The following is a 20,484-nucleotide window of genomic DNA, read 5'->3' as shown; positions in this document are numbered from 1 at the left end:
CTTGGCTATTTTCTTTCTGTCACCTGATAAATGATTAATCCTTAATTTGCTTCCTTGGACAAGCTGAGAATTTTTCAAGAGGTGCTAAATTGGCTCACTACACAGGCCTCTGGCAAGTTGCACAAGCAATATTAGCTACAAGATATTCTTCATGCCGCATGCCAGACTTCATCTTTCTCCAATGCAGGGGTGTCTATATTGAATGGTATTTACTGAGCCTAAGTATAAACATTATGGACATGATAAAATTTCCCTAGGAAAGGAAAACATCACTTCTAGACAGATTACACAATTCAAATAAGTTATGCAAGGAAGTTTACTTCTCTAAATCTTTTTATTGAAGACTCTTATTAAAGGAATATACTTAGACTAACTTCACTTTTGGAGAGAGCGTTCTGGTTCTAAACCTTCTGTTCATATCAGTGTTTTAAAATTTGGAGCAATTTTGTCTGGCATTTGAGGCTTTTTCTACCCTTCAGGGCTGTACCTTCGTAGTGGTTGTGGACCACGCCAGTAACTGCCTGCATTATGCCTAACTGTTTCTTCTATGCAATTAAGCATAGAAGAATACCCAAGATCTCATCATCCTATAGCTCTCCATCTCATGGGGCTTCAGAACACCTGAGCAGAGACCCACTGTGGGAACCCAAAAATAGCAGACAAAGGAATAATAAAATTTAATGGCTGGAAGTTTTAAGTTAGAGAAATTCAGATTTGAAATGCATGCAAATTTAACAGTAAATTAGCTAGCTATTGGATAAACTTAGCGGGAGTAGTGGTGTTGTCTTTACTATAGATTTTTAAGATTGGATATTTTCGTAGGCCAAATGAGAATGAATTTGAACAAGTCTCTATCTCCTGTGTTATGTGAGCGCTCACAATGGTTCCTTCTTGGTCTCCAATATGGAAATACGTCAGTTATCAAAAACTGATATGCACAAAAAGGCAAACTTTTTTGGAGTCTTAACCTGTTGATACTTACGAAGTGGGTGGAGTGTCCAGTTATCAGTTTAGAAGAGATGAGCATTTAGAAACTAAAGGGTGATTAAACTAAAGACAATGGGAATTCTCACACATCTATCATGACTGCCTTAGACTTTTGTTTTTTGGCGTTCCATCACTGTTTAAATGTTAGCTGTAGCTTAGTATTTTCTCTAGCATGTGTGCATGTTAGGCTTTTCCCTGTTTATTGTTTTCATGTTCAAGAAGCTTCACAAGCATATCTTACTGGGTGACAAAATTCAGATGTTTACAAAATGTTTATACACCATGCCCTAACAAAAGGAAGATAATATTCAAGGTTATGTAGCCTGAGTTCCTTTCTCATTGCTGTCCTAAACCGGCACATGCCTTGAAGGAAATAGCTGATCAGAAATGTTAATCTAAGACAATAGTGTTCCTTCTTTTAAAAAATTAAAACCATACCAGCTGAAGGCCCTGTGATAAGCATTAAGAATATCTATTATTTTGATTAAAATAGGAACCTCCACAAAATAAATAGTTGGTCATTTTGTAGAGGAAAAGAATTGTGTTAAAACACTCATCTGTTTAGTACTGTGGAGGGAATAGTATCCATAAACTTTAGTACAATACTGCTTTTAACAAATTGAGTATACTGTTGGTGGTTTGTGTTTTTGGGTTTTTTTTTTTCTTTTTTGGTAGGTTTTTACCACATTTTACCTTCCAATACTGACTTATTGCTTTTGTACAGAACACAGCTTCACAGTTTGCATTATCACTCTTAGGTAGTTGCTAAATTACTCATATAGGGACAGACACACCACATACATAACATACGCTTGGTTCCCCCTCTCCCCCCTTCATGCTGCCTTTCAAATAACTTTGTAGTAACTGAGTGGCTGCAGCTAGGGAGTTGAGCCTGCTGTCACCCCGTGGACTAACTGTGTGTGCCATGGCTGGAACCACAGGCCGGATCTAATCCTGAAACTGGCCATGTGCCAGATTTGGGGCTGTGAACTGGATCCACATGCTGGCCCAATCTGACACACACGGTCACATCATCTAGCCAAGGGGCTCCCCATGGGTCTGAAGATTTGGTGGTGGGGGAGCAGTGGTTGCAAAAAAACTGCCACTGCTCTCCTGTCACCAAATTTCCAACCAGTGTGGAATCCAAATGGGCTGAATCTGAGGACCATTGCCGAACCTACGCATCACATTTTCTTCTATATAGTGCACGCTCTAAATTCCACCACCTGCTCTTTGCAGGCTGTATGCAAGAAAATATAATGCTAGCTGCTATCACTTTTGGATGAGCGGTGTATTAAAGCTACCTAGTCTTTGAATTGAGAGTCCTGTTTTGCGTGTGTTAAGGCTCACTCCACCTTTTCCTGGAAGTGGGTTAGTGTTTTGAACAAAGGGGAAAAGTGACATCGCTTTTTCTGGCTAAATAGTTCAAGGATGACCAGAGTTTTCTTCAGGATAATGGTATTTCTGTTTTGGAAGGAACTTTCCCTGATATTTGTTTCATTCATCCTGCTAATGATTTCTTAGAATTGTATCAGATTGCAATTCTGCCAAGAGGAAGGTTACACTATTACACTTAAAGTACAAACTTATTTTTCTTGTTTAGAAAGTGTTGCATACATTACAGGGAAGTCCTGGGAGGGACACCTTTTCACAGAAATATGAACTTTAAGTCATTTTCTCACTAATTTGTCAGACTGAGAACGTGAACTCTCAAATGGAAATGTCTTGTTTATAAAGTTGTTAATTTTAAAAGCATACTTTGTGTTTTTTGTTCTTAGAGATTTTTAAATATGTAGGAAAATGGATTCCATTTTAGCTGTAGCAAGTAGTCTGTCTTCACTATATGGCTTCAGGCAGTGGTTTCCAAACTGGTCCTTAAGTGGTCCATGAGAATTTTTGAGGGTTAACAGTGATATGTTGGTGCAAAAAAGTTGACACCTGAAACAAAATAAGTGCAGAATTACCTACCAGTTTTTCAGATACTGTGCCTTTATAGTGATATAGGAAACAGCACAAAGATTGAGAAACAGGTGGGTTTGTAACATGTCCTCAAGTTATACCAAAATGGGCTCTCTTATAGCAGTGGGGAGAGCATATTCATAAGTTGATGACTGTTTTCACTCTTATTAAAAGACTAGGTATTTCCTCCATTAACTTCTGCGGGGTGGGGAAGTGCAGAGAATGCCCCTCATCTTACAGTAGAGTAAACAGCAGCAGGAGGCAGGCAGCTGCTGTGGTTTTGGGTCCAACTCCAGATTGAGGCCAGAGCCACAGCTGCTGCTTGCCTCCACCCCTCACCTCTGCATCCCTCCCCCGACTCTTCCCCTGCAGCCTCAAGCCCCTGCTGCCTACCTTCTCCTACCATCCGTGCTGCTTTTCCCCCTCCTCCCCATGCCCCGCCATGTTCCCTCATGGTTTTGCTCTGCTGTGGCAGGCTCTGTCCTCACTGCAACCTGGAGAGTGGAGACTGGCTCCAGCCTGGCCCTGTAGCAGCCATATCAGCTTTATGCTGCTACTACAGGGCAGGGTTGGATCCAGGCTCAGTACCTCCAGGCTTCAACAGGGACAGAATCTGCCATGCACAGCAAATGGGAGGGAAGAGGAGGGTCAGATGTGGTAGGGTGTAGAGATTTCAGGGGTATGGGAGTAAGGGGGGATTTGGGGACCTAAGGCTGCAGGGGACAGAATCGGGGGGGGGGGGGGGGAGGGAGGTGGAGCAGAGACCTGAGGGGGGGGGGGGCATGAGGGAGTTAAGTGGGCAGGGGAAGAGGGGAGAAATGGAGCAAGTTGCCTGCCCCCCCCCCCCCCACGCACACTCTTCTCCCCCAGTGAGAATGGGTAGACGGACTTTTTTTCTTTCTTTCCATAGGCAAATAGAAATGCACTCTCTCATCTGTCATCTCTCTGGCTGGACTTCCAGTACAGATAGCTGAATACAGGTCCCCCTTGCTTTATGTGGGTTCTGTATGTGCAAATTGGCTCTTATTTGATGACCCTTTTTATACCAAAAATTCATCATGTGCAAGGTAAATTCACTCTTATGCAATTGGTGTGGTGAAAGCCCAGTCAGTTGCTCTGTGCAGTGCATTGTGGGAGTGATGCACACAAGAATATAGTCTCCTGTGTGGATCTGTGCTCCTCGCTCGTTGTCTGTGACGCACATTTCTGTACTTGCCATCCCCATTATGGCTTCTATGCATCCCACTAGCTTATCTCCTACTCTGCTATTGGTGAGTACATAAAAAAATTGTCCTGTAAAAGTGATAGAAATATGTCTGGGGGTCAGTACAGTTGAGGTTTTGGAACATATCCCTGTTTGTTACATTCTAAGTGTGTTCCCTTTGGGTGAATTTGAGTTATGCATCACTTTCCAGGAATGCATGTACAGCATAAAACGAAGGAAACCTGTACCGCCATCCAAGTGGCCTTGGCATAAGAAGTGACCAAGCATGGGAGGAAGAGGTCTGGGGATGACTACTTGCAAGAACTGTTGAGATGTAAGGTGCTGGTCTGACCTCCATCTAGAGTACCAACAGGGAGGCCAGCAGGATAACCTTTCTCCTCATCCTTCAATCATGCTGACAACAGCAGCTCAGGGAATTGAGACCTTAGTTGAATGGCTGCTCATACTGTTGACTGGGAGGCCTCTGTTATGAATGAGATCTTGGCGCTCCTTCCATCACTGTTCCATCAGTATTCACAGACACTTCTGAGATACCACAGCCTGCAGCCAATGGACAGATTGCATGCAGAAGCTGTAAGCTAGTCCTCAAACTCCTAGAATGAAAGTGTGTGTGGACAGACGTACCCCCATCCGCTCTACCCATGGGAAGGAGAATGTTTGCTGCAGTTGCAGGGATCTGGACCCAATGATCTTGTAAGGTCCCTTCCAGCCCCTAACATCTATGAATCTTGCCATGAGATTGCCCTGATTTATCCGTTGCTATTTTGTTTTCAGGGCACTTGCCAGTTTTCACTTTTCTTACTGTTTGCACACACACATTCTGCTGGATATCTGTTATTATTCTTACTATAGTATTTAATATGTTGCAAATGTTTCTTTTTTGATAAAGTGTTATAGCTGGTTGGCAAGATTGGTCGCAGGGCCCTGTCCCCTGGTTGCTGACTGGGAGGGGAGGGGGAGGGGAATGCGTCTCCCCTGACAAAGGTAGCACCAATTGCCCATGTCAGGGATAGTCATAGGTAGGAACCTACTCAATCCATAGTTTTGTGGATTTTGCAGGACCCTGCAAAATTAGCCAATGTCTGTGAAAGCCACGAAATTTAAAAAAAAAAACCCTGCTGACACTCCCCCTCCCCCCCCAAATAAATAAATAAATAAAATGCTGGCTCCCCAGTGGGAGCCAGCAGTTCTAATGGCTACTGCAGCTCAGCTTCACAGCCTGTGGGGGAGGGGTAAGATGGTGGCTGCCACCACCACCCCCAGCAGCTGATTGGCTGAGAAGGCTGCATATTGTGTGGCCACGCCTCTCTCTGCCAGTGAGTAGTGAGGGACAGGGCTGCATGATGGACAGTCCTCTCACCCAGTCCAAGGTAGGGGGGCTTCCATGATAAGCCTACAAAGTTGCACCATTTGGGCAACTCTTGCAAAATAGATTCATAGATTCATAGATGTTAGGGTCGGAAGGGACCTCAATAGATCATCGAGTCCGACCCCCTGCATAGGCAGGAAAGAGTGCTGGGTCTAGATGACCCCAGCTAGATGCTTATCTAACCTCCTCTTGAAGACCCTCAGGGTAGGGGAGAGCACCACCTCCCTTGGGAGCCCGTTCCAGACCTTGGCCACTAACTGTGAAGAAGTTCTTCCTAATGTCCAGTCTAAATCTGCTCTCTGCTAGTTTATGGCCATTATTTCTTGTAACCCACGGGGGCACATTGGTGAATAAAACCTCACCAATTCCCTTCTGTGCCCCCGTGATGAACTTATAGGCATGGATATGAATAAACCTTATATTACAGTACTTGAGTCAAAGTTCAATATTTATTTTGGAAATATAAGGATTAAATATGAAGACAAGCAGTAGCTGAATCTCAAAGCTCAATGCCTGGGCATGTTTTATCTTAGACCTGTTTGAAGGCTTCTAGTCTCTTGATTTTTTTTGTAGCACAGGAAAGTAAATCATTATGAAGTTTTTAAAAAGTTTGCCTTTCAAAATCTCTCTCTAAATATTCCCTAGTCTAGTTTTCTGGTGTAAAGTCATTAAGAAAATAGGAAAGAAGAGAAATCACTCTGTTTTCCCACCCTCGTCTTAAAACTTGCCAAGACAGCTTTAGCTTTCTGGTGTTTACTAGTTTTCTGTAAGTCATCCCATCTTGCATCCCATGAAGGGACTCGCATTCTAGGCTATGATGTTTCCTCTTTTAATGAAGCCAGAGCTTCATTTTCTACATTTTTGCTAATTAAATTCTAGGCTTAGTTTAATATTAGAATATTAAAATTCATGTTGTTTTCATCTATGCTATGAAAAGACTGCTGGGTACCACCAGGGTTACATTATGGTTCAAACTATTCATGTATTCTTCAAAATTATAGTATGTTATGATAGTGAATATAAGTTATTTTCTTGTGAAAATATGGTGAGGAAGGAAGGAGAGAGGAATTAGTGTGGGCTACATGAGCTTAGGGTTCCGTTATGTTCAGTGTGACTAAGCACTTTTGAACATCTGACTTTCTAAATGCATATACAAACCTGTCCCTTGGCGTCAGATCCATCTGTGTAAAATAGAATGACATTAGTACTTCTCCCTCCCCATGAATTGTGAAGTTAAGTGCATTAAAGACTGTAGGACTCTCGCATACCATGGTATTAGGGGCCATACAGATAAGGTTAATTATCTGAGAAAAATGCTTGTGAAATAGGCTGCCTGATTCTAATTATGGTGTCTCTACATCTATCTGGAATAGAAGGTCTGTAAACCCTTCCCATCTGGTTACCAGAGAATGATTTCTTAGCAGAGGAAGAAGTCCTGAGTAGTGGAAAATTGGCCTAAAAGCTCTAAGTATGCACCTGGCAGAGTCCCATTTTAGATGTGTAGGTGACAATAGTGAACATATATTATTACTAGATCCATGAATCTAGCTGGGTTTAGGCTTTTTCTGACACTTAAAATGGCTCCTGGATCAAAAGGGCAGCTCTGAAGCCTTGCTAACCATAAGCCAGGGATTGGATAGACTTCATGTGGTTTCTGCCTGATGCTAGTTTGGTGCAGGACATGATCTGCCTTTTACCAGCTGGAGAAAATGCCAGATAGCCAAAGTACAGTGAGTCTCATCAGCTTGTCAGCGCTACTTGGTAGAAATGCACAGAATCAGAGCTCATTTGGTACCTTCATGTTAATGATTGAGCACAACTTGGAGACAGGTAAGTGTGGATCTCACTGTGGAGTACCTGCATCACATATATGTAATATTGGAGTCTTTTATAGCAATGCCTTGTGCCCTTTCATGTTCCTGTATCTGGATGAATCACATCCTGAAGAAACAAGCTTCAGAGCTGTAGAAGTGGACAAATTGGCTTTATCCAAGGCACTGTTTAAGGTCGGTGTAGAGAAGTCAGCACGGCCTTAGTGGAATAGACTGATTTAGGGGAGTTGTGGATTCTCCATCACTGGAGATGTTCAAGAAGGGGTTGGACAGGCATTGGGTCTGAGATGATCTAGGCCAGTGGTCACCAACCAGTGGATCTCAATCCACTGGTAGATCTTGGAGCCTCTTAGTCTCTATCCGAGGCTGGAGTGGGGGGCTGAGTGCATGCATGCGCATGCCCCAGCTTAGCAGGTCAGTCTGTGTGGGAGGGAAGGGAAGGGACGGGGGCTAAATCAAGGCCCCTGCGGTGAGGGGCAGCGCTGCAGAAGCAGGAGCAGGGGTAAATTGAGTGGGGCCCCAGATGGGTGGGACTTAACTGCTGGGGAGGTGTACCTCCAAATAATTTTTTTCTCCCTCTGCCTCCATCTGCCCCCCCTTCCCTTCCCACAGACTTACCTGGTAGGGGGGTGGGGGATGGGGTGCATGGTAGATCTTGGGTTGCTTTTAACTGCCAAAGGTGATATCCTGCTTCAAAAAGGTTGGAGACCACTGATCGAGGCATAACTATGCCTATATTTTACTGTGGACATTTCCCATACTTCTGGACTTTGCTGGTTGCCATGTCATAGTGTCATAGTAGCTAGGGTCAGGAGGGACCTGAACAGATTATCTAGCCTGACCCCCTGCCACAGGCAGGAATGAATGCTGGGTTCACAAGACCCCAGACAGGTGATAGTTCAACCTCCTCTTGAATTTGCCCAAGGTAGGGACGAAGACCACTTCCCTGGGAAGTTGGTTCCAGATTTTGGCCACCCTAACGGTAAAATATTGCCTTCTGATCTCTAACCTAAACCTATTCTCCATCAACTTATTACCATTGTTCCTTGTCACTCCAGGTGGTGCTGGGGAGAAAAGAACTCTGCCTATTTGCTGTTGATCCCCCCTGATGAGCTTGTAGGCAGCCACCAGGTCCCCCCTCAGCCTCATTTTGCTGAGGCTGAACAGGTTCAGGTCCCTCAGTCTCTCCTCGTAGGGCCTGTCTTACTGCCCTCTCACCAAGTGGGTAGCCCTCCTCTGAACCCTCTCCAGGCTGGCGACATCCCTTTTGAAGTGCGGTGCCCAGTACTGGACACAGTACTCCAACTGCGGCCTGACCAAAGTCGCATAGAGGGGGAGTATCACCTCTCTGGACCAGCTTGAGATGCAACTTTGGATGCATGACAAGGTATGGCTGGCCTTGCTGGCTGCCGTCTGGCATTGGAGGCTCATGTTCATCTTGGAGTCAGAAATGACTCCAAGATCCCTTTCCGCCTCTGCTTTCAAGAGGGGAACTCCCCAGCCTGTATGTATGCTGTGGGTTCCTTCTCCCAAGGTGCAGCACCCTGCATTTGTGGGGCTTGGAAGAAATTTTTATCCTCCTGCTGCTACTTGAAAGGGTGAGTTTATTTTGTTTCCTTTTTGTGTGTATTAAAAATCTTGCTTGGAGGCTTTGCTGGTTGCTGAATGGGACTGGGATGAAATTTTTTTCCATCCTGTTTCTACATGTCAGAGTGTTTTTTTTATTTATGAATTGATTTTTTTTTTTTAAACCTCTCTCAGAGGCATTGGGGTTTCCTAGTCGTCACATAGGGCCAAGAGGGAATGTTTTCGTCTCTCTTGTTGCTACATGCATCAGAGATGGGGGTTTTAAGTTTTTCAGAGGCTTAGAGTGACTTAGAGATTGAGTGTTGACTGCAGCCAGGGCTGAGGATTTTTACTCGGGTGCCAGTGTTCCTGGACTTAAACCTGGGGGCTCCTGGCTAGAGAATTTGCCCTTCTGCTCAGAGTCAGACCAATCACCATATTTGGGGTCAGGAAAGAATTTTACCCCATGGTCAAATGGATATGTTTGGGGGGAAGGTTGCTTTCCTCTGTAGCTGGGGTTGTGGCCTCTTCCTGGGATCTTCGAGTGTATTAAAATAAACTTTGCGCCAGGAGGACCTTGGCTGTTATAGTTTCCCTACTTTACCTGTGGCAGGTCAGGGTGCTATGTCTTGTGTTGGGTCAGAGTTGACTGTAGTTTTGCTAGGTGGTTGGACAATGGATTTGTATAGGATGGTTTGGATAGGGATGATCCAACCTTAGGCAGGGGGTTGGACTAGAAGATCTCTCAAGGTCGCTTCCAGCCCTACTTCTCTATGATTCTGGGATGTCCTGATTATTGTATCCCTTATTGCCATTTATAAAGGGGCAATGTGGAGTAGCCCCCTAACTTTTGAGAAATACTTCACCCTTGTCAAGACAGCTAAGCTTGATGCCATGTTCAGGAGAGCAGTACTGTCAAACCCGTAAGTGAGGGAGCCCCGAGTTCCTCCCCACTGTGCTGCTACCTGCCCCAAGGAACAGAACAAGGTTGTCCTGGGATAGCTCCTTATCCCAGCACTTCAGATCCTCTGTCCTTATTCTGGACTCTGCAACACAGCAAAGGGATATCTGCCAGGCCCAATTGGCTCCCCTTTTGGTTATGAAGGAAATTATAGGTTCCTCTCTCCATAGAGAGGCTTAGCCTGGAATATCACCTGCCCAGAAGTCACTCCTACAGGCATCCAGTAAGGAGATGACAGAACTCTAATATTATAAAAGTGTCTGGCTGGCTGGCTGGAGGCAGTGGCAACAGTGGATGGAAGGGGAGGGGTGAGGCCAGCAAATAGGAGAACAATAGAACTAAATGCAGCTTTTCAGTGGCTACAATTACAGACCAAGCACCCCAATAGCAAACCTAATTTGGAAGAATATCCATGAATACTACATGGTGATCCCCCAAAGTAACTTTATCTTGGGGTACTTCTGTGACAAGTGTTACCAAGAGGATTTTTTTGTCAGAGTGTAGCAGGCAAACAGTTATGCTACAGCTTTTTAAGTATAGTCTTGGCCAGAGGTATCCAATCGTTCTGAATGTGGGGCCGGATCATGATTTTTTTATCACTCAGTGGGCCAGCGAGCCATATTCAAAGACCTCACAGGAAGCAGTATCGCATCATCCCCGAAATGAAAGTACAGTGTTTACTTTTGTTTCCTGTCGCAGCACCTCGGCCCTCAGAAAACAGCTTGGAGGGCCGCATGTTGGACAAGCCTGGTCTAGGCCTTCCCAGAACTAAGCAACAAAATTGAACAGAGCGCCTTCTGTGGCACTGGGAGATGTGAGTGCTGTGATTGGGCACTAGGCAAGCAGGGCACAACTGTTTCCCTGTAAGAAATGTGCTTGGCATAGTGCCAGGGGATTGGTGCACCACAATTTGGGATTGGATCATTTGGGATGAGAAAAGCTACAAAAGTGATGGACAAAGAAAGAGAAAGGTGTATGTAGCATGCAGTGACCATGGGACGGCAGATGCAGCTGCAGCAGCCCTGCTCAAATAGTGAGGAAGCCAGAAACTTGCATCTCTCACACCCAGCAGAGGACACAAGGCCTGGTACCTCCGAAGATTGCTACTGTAACATCTAAAGAGCCACTTGCCAGGTCGTATTATGGGGAGGAACCCTGCAGTATTGAATAGGGGTTACTTTACTATTAAAGTTCACTTAATACCACATTGGATGAGTTGCCATGTCAATCCTTGGCAGGTCTCTGGCAAATAGAAACCTGATTGGTAACAATTAGTCAAAGACTAATGAAGTACTTATGTGTGATATTCTTTTCTAATCATTGGGACTGGGGATTGTCTGCCACTGGGAATTCTTCCACTTATAGTGGACAGTTAACCTCACACTAGCTTTGCTGAAGAAAGACCAATAACTGTGGCTCTTTGAGATTCTGCCCAGATGGACAACCATGAGCCACAATCCCTTCCTGCTATATGTAATTCCCAGCTGGCTTTGAATTATGAAAATATTGAGGGAGGGTTGCTGGTACTTCCCCTTAAAACATTATGGGGCAGAGGACACATTTGTGATCCCAGCAAACGCTGCTGTTCAAAATACTATGATCTCACAAACATGATACATGCACAGCCTCTATCCACAATGATTACACCATCTTAAACAGTAGGTATTGAAGGATAACAGAATGTCCTTTCTTTGTGTCCATATTATGTTTGTAGGAGACTTGCTTTTAATTAGACATACTTATTATAAATTTCCATAATGATGATTTAATTAAAATGGACCTTGTCACATGGAAATAGTGTTGGCTTTGGTTGTACTCTGAAATCAAGGCACAGGGTGTGAACTTAAGGGAAAGGAATGAGAAATAGCCTGGTCTCTTTCTGGTTTTGTGATGAATTATTTGTGATTTTAAGCACATCTCTTACTCTGTTGGTATAAATGGATAATTGTGCTTGCCCACTTTAAATGAGTGCTGTAAATAAATGTAAAAAGCTTCAAGATACTTAAATTACGATACTATGCAAGCAGCATTAAAATTCCAGCAGGAAACCTCAAAAGGAAAAAGTCTGGGGCCAAAACATCTACATGCTAACAGATTTTAAATACAGATGATGTTTTGGTGTTGCAATGCTGTAAAGAAAGACATGACAGGAAGGAAGCATTGCACTTCTCTGTTCGGAAATGGACAACGGCTCCAGTGGCCTTCTTTGGAAAACACCTGATTCTTGTGCTTCTCTAAAACACAGATTAAAAACATTCGAACTAGCTGTGGCAACTTTTTTAGGTATTCTAAATACAGATGGTTGGTCACTGTATGGCTACTGTACCAAATGGAATCTTTCTAATTTTTTTATGGTCAATAGCAAATGAGTCAAATTTGAAGTAGTGATACAATCATTATACACTTACTGCTACACAATCAGAAAGTGAGAATAGAATAGTGGTTTTGGCAAAAGATCAGGGTGAAGTTAAAGCAGCTCGGCACTGCAACTCTTAGTAGAGAGAGTGCTTATTCACTTTCAAGTTATCTCCGAGTTAGAGAAGGAACCCGAGAAAGGCAGAGCTGACTTTGTCACAAACAAAATCCAGAGTAGAACTTTTGGCATATAGCTTATTTGATGAGAAATGTAATTTTAGTAAACCCTAAACTTTGTGAACTAGACCTGAATTCACTGAATATTTGAATGGGGGCTCAGGCATAACCCAAAACCAGCAATGATGGGACAAAGATCTGTCTTCTTCAGGGTATTCCTAAATACCATGGGAACTGGTGCTCTTTAATATAAAAGATAAACACCTTTTTCTGACGCTGATTTCCTGTGTTTCCTCTGAATCAGTCGCATATTAAAAATAACTTGATTCTCTTGCATCATTACAGATGAATTTCAGGGGCCTGACTTCTGCAGCATGCTTTGGCTGGCTGTAGGCTCGCATCCCGGACAAGTTAAGGACTTGCTTGACTATGTTGCTGGACTAAAGGGAGGCTTGAGCACTGCATGGATAGAGCTGTCTCCGAGCGGCGGGGCTGGATGCCCGCAGGGTGCAGTAGGATTCGAGGGGCAGCCTCTGGAGTCCGGCTGTGTCGGGAATGAGCGCCCGCAGCACGGGCCTGGCCCCGGCCTTGCCTTGGCGCCTTCTCTTCCTAGGCCGCCACCCGGCAGGGGCACGGCGAGGGGGGAGCTGAGTACCCTAGGGCCCCGCTGCATGCCCCAATCCAAGCAGGCTAGAAACCACCTCAGAAGTCGCTGCGCGTTTCCAAGCACTAACTTCACAGCCGGCTGGACATTGTTAGTCCTGTGCTAATGAGCTTGGCACATGCAGCTGTCTTGCACTTACGGCACGGCTGAGGCATGTAACGGGGAGCGGGGCAGGGGCTCCCTGCAGGGTGGGCAGTCCCGGAGGCAGCTTCTGCCCCCAAAGCCCGTTCGACGGCCCCAGGCGCCCCCGGCCGGGCACGAGCGGGCTGGGAAGCGGGGCGGGGCGAGGGCAGGCGCGGGGCGGGGCCGTTCCCGCGGGGCGCGCGGCCGGGCGGCCCGGGGCGGCTTCCCCTCTTGAGCAGCAGGCAGCGGCGCGGGCGGCAGCCGGGACTGAGCGGCGGTAAGAGCCGGGGCAGGTGCTGGGGCCGGGGCCCTCTGAGCGCCCCAGCCCAGCGGGGCAGCACCAGGGGCGCTGGATTTGGTCCCTCGAGCCAAGGCTGTGCTAGCCGGCTCAGGGGTGCATCCCCGCCTGTCTGCTTAGTGGGGCTTGTACCCCCCCAGCTGCTGGCATGGGGAAGCATTTTCGTGATGCGACAACTCGAAGCCCCTCTTCCCACGCTGGGTAACTTTCCTCTGGTCCTTTCCCCCCGCCTTGGGAGAGACTGGGGCCAAACCCGCACCACACAGCCTCCCTGTGGTGGCCTCACTGCAAGGAAGACACCAGCCCTAGGAGTTTGCGTGGCCCGGGTGGAAAACTAAATGAATTCTTCCTCTTTCAATCACTTGCCTGGGACTTTTCTGCGAGCGTGGCCTTTGGGATAGACTGCTCTCCCTGCAAGGAGCAAGAGGTGGTTAAGTTTGGGGTTTTTTGTGTTGCCTTGTACTGGACCAACATTGGGAGAGATGTTTAAAGAAGCTTTGCAAGAGCTTAAGAAAGGTGTGTTGTGCTCAAAAAATTTTTGAGAACATCTCTTCCCAACTGAATAGTGGGTCTAAGAAGAGGTATTAACAAAAAACCTCTCCTGTCCTGTCTGCTGCACTGTCATGTTTCCAACATCACCCTCTTTCGGAGCATCCTTATCTCTTCCAAGGGCCTGTAAAAAGAATTGCAGTCCAGCAAGCATTAGGATTGTTCTTCATTGCATGCAGCAGGGGTCAGCAACCTATGGCACCTGGGTTGGATTTGCCCCCTGTGGAGGTTGGATCCTGCCTTGGAAGGTCTGACCCAGCCTGAAGCAAAATGAAGGACTGGACGACGCACAGCTGCCTTCCTTCAAAAGCCCTCTCTGCTGTTCTTTCATGCCTGCACTTACCTCGCTGCAGAGGGCCTGGGCATCTGCAGTGGGGAAACTCAGATAACTTGTGCTTTTGTGGGGTGGGGTGGAGATTTGCTGCCTGTGACAGGGAGCTGGGTCACAAACTCTGGCCCAGGGCAGCAAAATGTTGCTGACTCCTGGCTGAGGACTTTAAGAGTTGAAATCTATCAGTAACTGTATCTGTCTCCTTTGAGCACTTTACAGGGAAGAGTTTAATTAAAATAGGTAAGATAGTTATTGTTACATGCTCTAGGCTTTTGGCCAACTTTTGGCCATTTCTGCACTTTGTTTTTACTTAGGATGCCTTCAGCTGCTTCTGTAATGTTTTAAAGCTTTCATGCAATTATCCAGTCCACTATCTGTAAGCCGCCTCTTCAAACGGCCTGCAACCAAAAAAGATAGTGGTCGCTGCTCTGTGCTGGTGAGGGGCATGTTCTGGATTGATGCTCTGTATAAGTCTTTCACAAGCAGAATACAGAGGTAGGAGAAGCTGGTTTAACTTAACGTGTTACTCTGTGGGCATGTCTACATAAGAAGTTTACTGCAGAATTGCCTTATAAGCTCCACAGTAAAACATCAGTGTTATTAGGATGGAGTAAACTAATTAACTTTGCCATAGGATAGTAGGGCCAGACACAAGTACTATCCTACTGTGGAGTTATTTACTTTGCTAATGCACACGTAGATGCTGATGGGGCTGGCCGGAGCATGTGGAAGCTTCAGTGCAGGGGCTGCCTGCTTCCACAGCACTGTGAGTTGGGTCCAAGCAGCCCTGCATTGGCAGGTTGACCCCTGGAAACCCCTGCCAGCCAGGGCTGCTCTGTCCCAGTGCAATGTGCTGCAGTCCCGGGTGCATGTACAAATGATGCACCTGGGGTCAATAAACTCTGATACTAACTGCACCAGAGTTTATTCAGGAGCACTAATTGCATGTGTAGATGCACACTGTCTTTTGAGGCCAGTTGCCCAAAGAGTTGACACCTAATTTCTGGCCTTTACCTCTCTAGTCAGATACTGGACAAAAATAGGTCTTATTCTTGATAGGAATGGTTCATTTGGGATTCTGTAAACAAGGAACTGGAGGGTAAAAATGGAATGGTCAGACAGGATGATTTCATGGAAAGCAGCTTTTGTCAAGGAACATTTATTTATTTATTTTGGACAAAATTACTGGTTTGTTTAATAAAAGCTACTGTTGATCTTTGGTATCTCTATGGCAGGGGTTGGCAAACCTTCTGGCTGGAGTGCCCAAAACACCCCAGCATTGATCCATGCCAACCTTGACATGGTGTGCTGGAGGTAGATGGCAGGGGAGCCATGGGGGGCCCAAATTTCATTGCTGGCAGCGGATGCATGTGTGCCTCCAGGTAGACAGTGGGGAAGGGCTGGGGTTGTGCTGCCTCAGCCCTTTGCCTGCTGTGTGCCCCGATGTACCTGGTGCTGGGGATCTGGACCCTGGTGCAGTTGTTTGCAGCCTGCCTGCTGCAGCTGTCCAAAGCCCAGGCCAGCTGTAGCAGGCAGCCAGGAAGCTGCAAACTGCTGCATCAGGCTCTGGCTAGCTCTGGAACTCTGGCCAGGCTCCATGGGGGCAGTGGCTGCATGCACATCTTGGGGTGCGCAGCTGAGAACGGGCATGGAGCTGGGTAAACCCGACTCCTCTCCTGCTGTCCACCCCAAGGCGTGTATACAGCCACCACCGTGGAGCCCAGTACCGCTGTTTTCATCCTCCCAGCTGCCTGCTACAGCTGGCCTGGGCCCTGAGCAGCTTCAGCAGGTGGCCAGGAGGCTGCAAACAGCTGTACTGAGGTCCAGAGCCCCAGCACCACTTCCATGGTAATGGCAACTGAACACATGCCTCAGGGTGAACAGCAGGCAAGGGGCTGGGTGCAGCTGTTTGCAGCCTCCTGCTGCATCCAGTCTGGGTTCTGCGCAGCAGCTGCCTGCCAGGAAGCCTGGGCTGCTTGCAGCAGGGCTTGAAGCCTCCTTGCCACCTGCTGTAAGCACACCCAGGCTCCGTGGAAGCTGCCCAGAGCCTGGGCTAGCTGTGGCATGATGAGCAAAATGGCCTTGTGTGCCATACTCTAACATACGTGCTGGGGGTTGCCGATCCCCGCTCTACAATATTTTACTTAGTACAACATTACATGCAGTATTTGGAACCGACAACTAATACATTAGATGGTTTAAAAAGTGATCAAAATATCTCAAAATGTAATTGTTACTGGGAAGACTCAACAACCAGATCTGTTTTTATTAGGGCCCCCAAGGATCAGTTTTTGGTACAAACTAAACAATAATATGGAAATGTTGCTGATGACACAGTGGGGGTAGTAAATTATGATTAAGGCAGTTTACTGTCACAGAGCATTCTGAATCATCCAGTCCATGTGTATCAAACATACAGCCCATGGAGCCATGTTGTCAGGCCTTCAGGGCTCCTGGAAGAGCTGTGAATTTGGGGGTGGGATGAGCTGGGGTTAGGCCCACCACTAGAATCTGGAATATGGAGCCCTGCTGGGGATGTGTGTCAGCAGCAGGAGGCAAGTGATGGATGCATGGACTCCTGTGGCTCCCTGAGTGCACAGAATTCTTAGTGCTGGAAATGAACACCTTGCAGTGGCTTAAGAGGAGAATTTAAGGAATATTAGTCATAGAAAAGTAGGGCTGGAAGGAACCTCCAGAGGTCATCTAGTCCAACCCTCTGCCTGAGGCAGGATCATCTCTGCCCAAACCAGCCCATACAACCCTAATCCAAGCTCTCTATAAGACTGCCATCAATCCTGACACCACACAGACCTAACACCCTCACCTCCCACAGGTAAAGCAGGGGAACCATGACAGCCAATGTCCTGCTTCTATACAACTTTGTCTATGTATGTTTAAGAGGTCCCGGATAGAGGGCCATGCCCCCTGCTACAGAGGAAGACAAATACCCTCACAGCCCATACCAATCTGACCATGGGGTAAAATTCCTTCCTGATCCCAAATATGACAGTTGGTCTCACCCTGGGTAGAGGGGAAGACCCTCAAGCCAGGAACATCCAGCTTTGCTCCTAACAGGAGAATTGGCACACCCCAGTTAAAGTCCTCAGCCTTAGCTGTAGCCAACACCCTATGCCTCTGGGAAATGTTAAAAACAACCTGACACAGAGAAAAAAAAAGGCAGGGGAAGTGGGTGGGAGCAACCAGCAAAGCCCAGAAACATGGGAAATACCCATGGTAGAAAATAGGCATAGGTATGCCTAGATAATCCCCGATGTCCGGCCTCTGATTATCCCCAATGTCCAGTCTCTTCTTGAACACCTCCAGTGATGGACTCCACAGCTTCCCTAGACAGTCTGTTTTACTTCCTCACTAGTCCTACAATGAAGAAGTTCTTCAATCTAAACTTACTTTGTGGTGCAACTTCAAGCCATTGGTCTGTGTCCTCCTCTCTGCAGCAAGAAAGAAAAGGTGCTTTCCTTCTTCTTTATGGCAGCCCTTCAGGTACTTGAAGACTGCTATCATGCCTTCCTTTAAGTGCCTTTTCTGCAACTTGCACATGCCTAGCTCCTTCAGCTTTTTCTCATATGACTTGCCTTCCAAGCCCTTGATCATCTTTGTTGCCCACTCTGGACCCTTTGTCATTATCATTACCATCGTAGGTAGTGGCTTCCCTATCAGATCAGTGCAGTGTGGTAGCAAAAGGGATAATGTGATTCTGGGATATAAAAAAGGAGAAATATCAAATAAGGAAGAGATCATGCCTCAAACAGTATCAGTAAGACTGCTGCTCAGACACTGTGTGTAGTTCTGCTTTCCACTCCTCAAAATGCCAACATACTGAAAACCTTTTGAAGGAGGGTCACAAATACGATCCACAGGGGTGGAAAATTAGCCTTATTTTGGGAAGCTGGAACATGATCTAGTCAGTTAAATGCAGTTGAGAAATGACTCAATCACGGCATGTACTACTTACGTGAAAAAAGGCATCTGCTGCTGGAGGGCTTTTCCTGGATCCAATGAATGGAAACTCAAGTTAGATCAATTCAGCTTTGAATAAAGATGCAATTTCTTGGAAAAACTTCCCAGAGGAAGTGGCTGTCTCACTATGAATCAGAATCTTTACAACAGAAAATAAGATTTACTTTTTAAAAATCTGATGTCATCCACTTCCCAGAATAATTTTTTTGTTGCGTAGGGTCTTGGGGGTTCCTTTTGGCTTTGGAATCCTTCCTGGGCCTTGGGGGAACAGGTTTGCCTGCATTGCCCTGGATCATAGTACATGTAGCACTGTATTAAGACAATACATTTAATCTAAGATCTCATGTTTCAGGATTTCAACTTTCTGTCAGAAGGGATCTGGAAGGCATTTCGTTTTCTCTAGTGCAGAATTGACCAAATGAATTCAGGATTTTTTACTGCCTTATTGTGAAGTATAAGGGGTTGAGCTTAGTTTCAACAGAAAAAGGATTAGATGAATCAGTGTTCTTGGCTGATGCAGAAAAACTCTTGTCTGTTATAGTCCTGTGTTTTGCACATGCTTAGGGTACATTAATTGCTAGACTTAGAGTTGGCAAGGAATTTTCCTGCAAATCAGATCAAAGGGTGTTTTGTCCTTTCTCTACAGGATTGGGCATGTTTCACCTAATAAATATCTTGCCAAGACAAGGCCTTGGACATTTGTGGCACATTGTCTCTCCTGTTCTTTTCCCATGGTACACTAACATTTAGTCTCCTGAGTTATCTGGCTAAACTTCAAGGCATGTCAGAATCATAGAATCATAGAGAATTAGGGTTGGAAGGATCTCAAGAGGTCATCTAGTCCAACCCTCTGCTCAAAACAGGACCATCCCCAACTAGATCATCTCAGCCAGGTTTTGTTGAGTTGGGCCTTAAAAACCTCCAAGGATGGAGACTGTACCACATCTCTAGATAACCCATTCCAGTGCTTCATCACCCTCCTAGTAAAAACGTTTTTCCTAATATCCAATGTAAACCTTCTTTGCTGCATATTGAGACCATCGCTCCTTGTTCTGTCATCTGCCACCATGGAGAACGGTCTAGCTCCATCCTCTTTGGAACCAACCTTAAGATAGTTTGAAGGCTGCTATCAAATCCCCTCTCAGTCTTCTCTTCTGCAGACTACATAAACACAGTTCCCTCAGCCTCTCCTCATAAATCATGTTCTCCATCCCTCTAACCATTTTTGTTGCCCTCCACTGGACTTTCTCCAATTTGTCTACATCGTTTCCATAGTGGGGGCCCAAAACTGGACACAAAATTCCAGATGTGGCCTCACCACTGCTGAATAGGGAGGAATAATCACTTCCCTTGATCTACTGGCAATGCTCCTACTGATACAGCCCAGCATGCTGTTAGCTTTCTTGGCAACAAGGGCACACTGTTGGCTCATATTCAACTTATTGTCCACTGTAACCCCCAGCTCCTTTTCTGCAGAGCTGCCGCTTAGCCAGTTGGTCCCAAGCCTGTAGCAGTGCATGGGATTCTGCCGTCTTTTATCTTTTTTTTTTTAATTTCCCACCAAGTCTGCTATTCCAGTCATAGTTCTTTGACTGTGCAAGGACTTCCAATTATTCCTGCTTGTTTCCCAGGCTCTGTGCATTCACGTACAGATATCTGTGATAACTAGCTAATTGCCCTACTTTCTCAGGAATGAGGAGGCCTCCCCAGTTGCTTCCTCCAGGTATCCTGCTTCCACACTTACCTCTGGGCTTTGGAGGATGCAGCCCAACAAACCCAGTTTAAAGCCCTCCTCACCAGGTTAGCAAGCCTGTCTGCAAATATGCTCTTCCCACACTTCATCAGGTGGATCTTGTCTCTTTTTAGCAATCCTTCTTCTTGGAACAACATTCCATGGCCGAAGAAGCCGAATCCCTGCTGATAATACCACCATCTTACTTATCAAAGAAAGATGATTTAATTATTCCTTCTATCCCCATCTTGTACCTTGGACTCGAATGCTGAGAGTTGTACCAAACTGTGCTGTGAACATGGCCCTCCAAATTCAACCCAGTGGGTGACATTTACTGAGAGACATTTACTGCGGAGCTGACAAATTAGCTCCTCAATG

The 20,484-nt window shown here is 46.0% G+C and overlaps 1 protein-coding gene across 1 annotated transcript in view; it reads left to right on the top strand.

The window, feature by feature from the left end:
• Positions 1 to 13,415: 13,415 nt before the first annotated feature.
• The window catches only part of IL31RA (interleukin 31 receptor A), a 91,014-nt gene continuing 83,945 nt past the window's right edge, over positions 13,416 to 20,484 (top strand). Inside the window, exon 1 of the mRNA XM_014594054.3 lies at positions 13,416 to 13,495. The gene's annotated coding sequence lies outside the window, so the exon portion shown is untranslated. The remainder of the gene's footprint in view (positions 13,496 to 20,484) is intronic.

This window comes from Alligator mississippiensis, chromosome 3 (assembly GCF_030867095.1).
Source record: "Alligator mississippiensis isolate rAllMis1 chromosome 3, rAllMis1, whole genome shotgun sequence".
NCBI lineage: Eukaryota > Metazoa > Chordata > Crocodylia > Alligatoridae > Alligator > Alligator mississippiensis.
The sequence above is the reverse complement of the archived record's forward strand: the minus strand, read 5'-3'. Positions and strand labels throughout refer to the sequence as shown.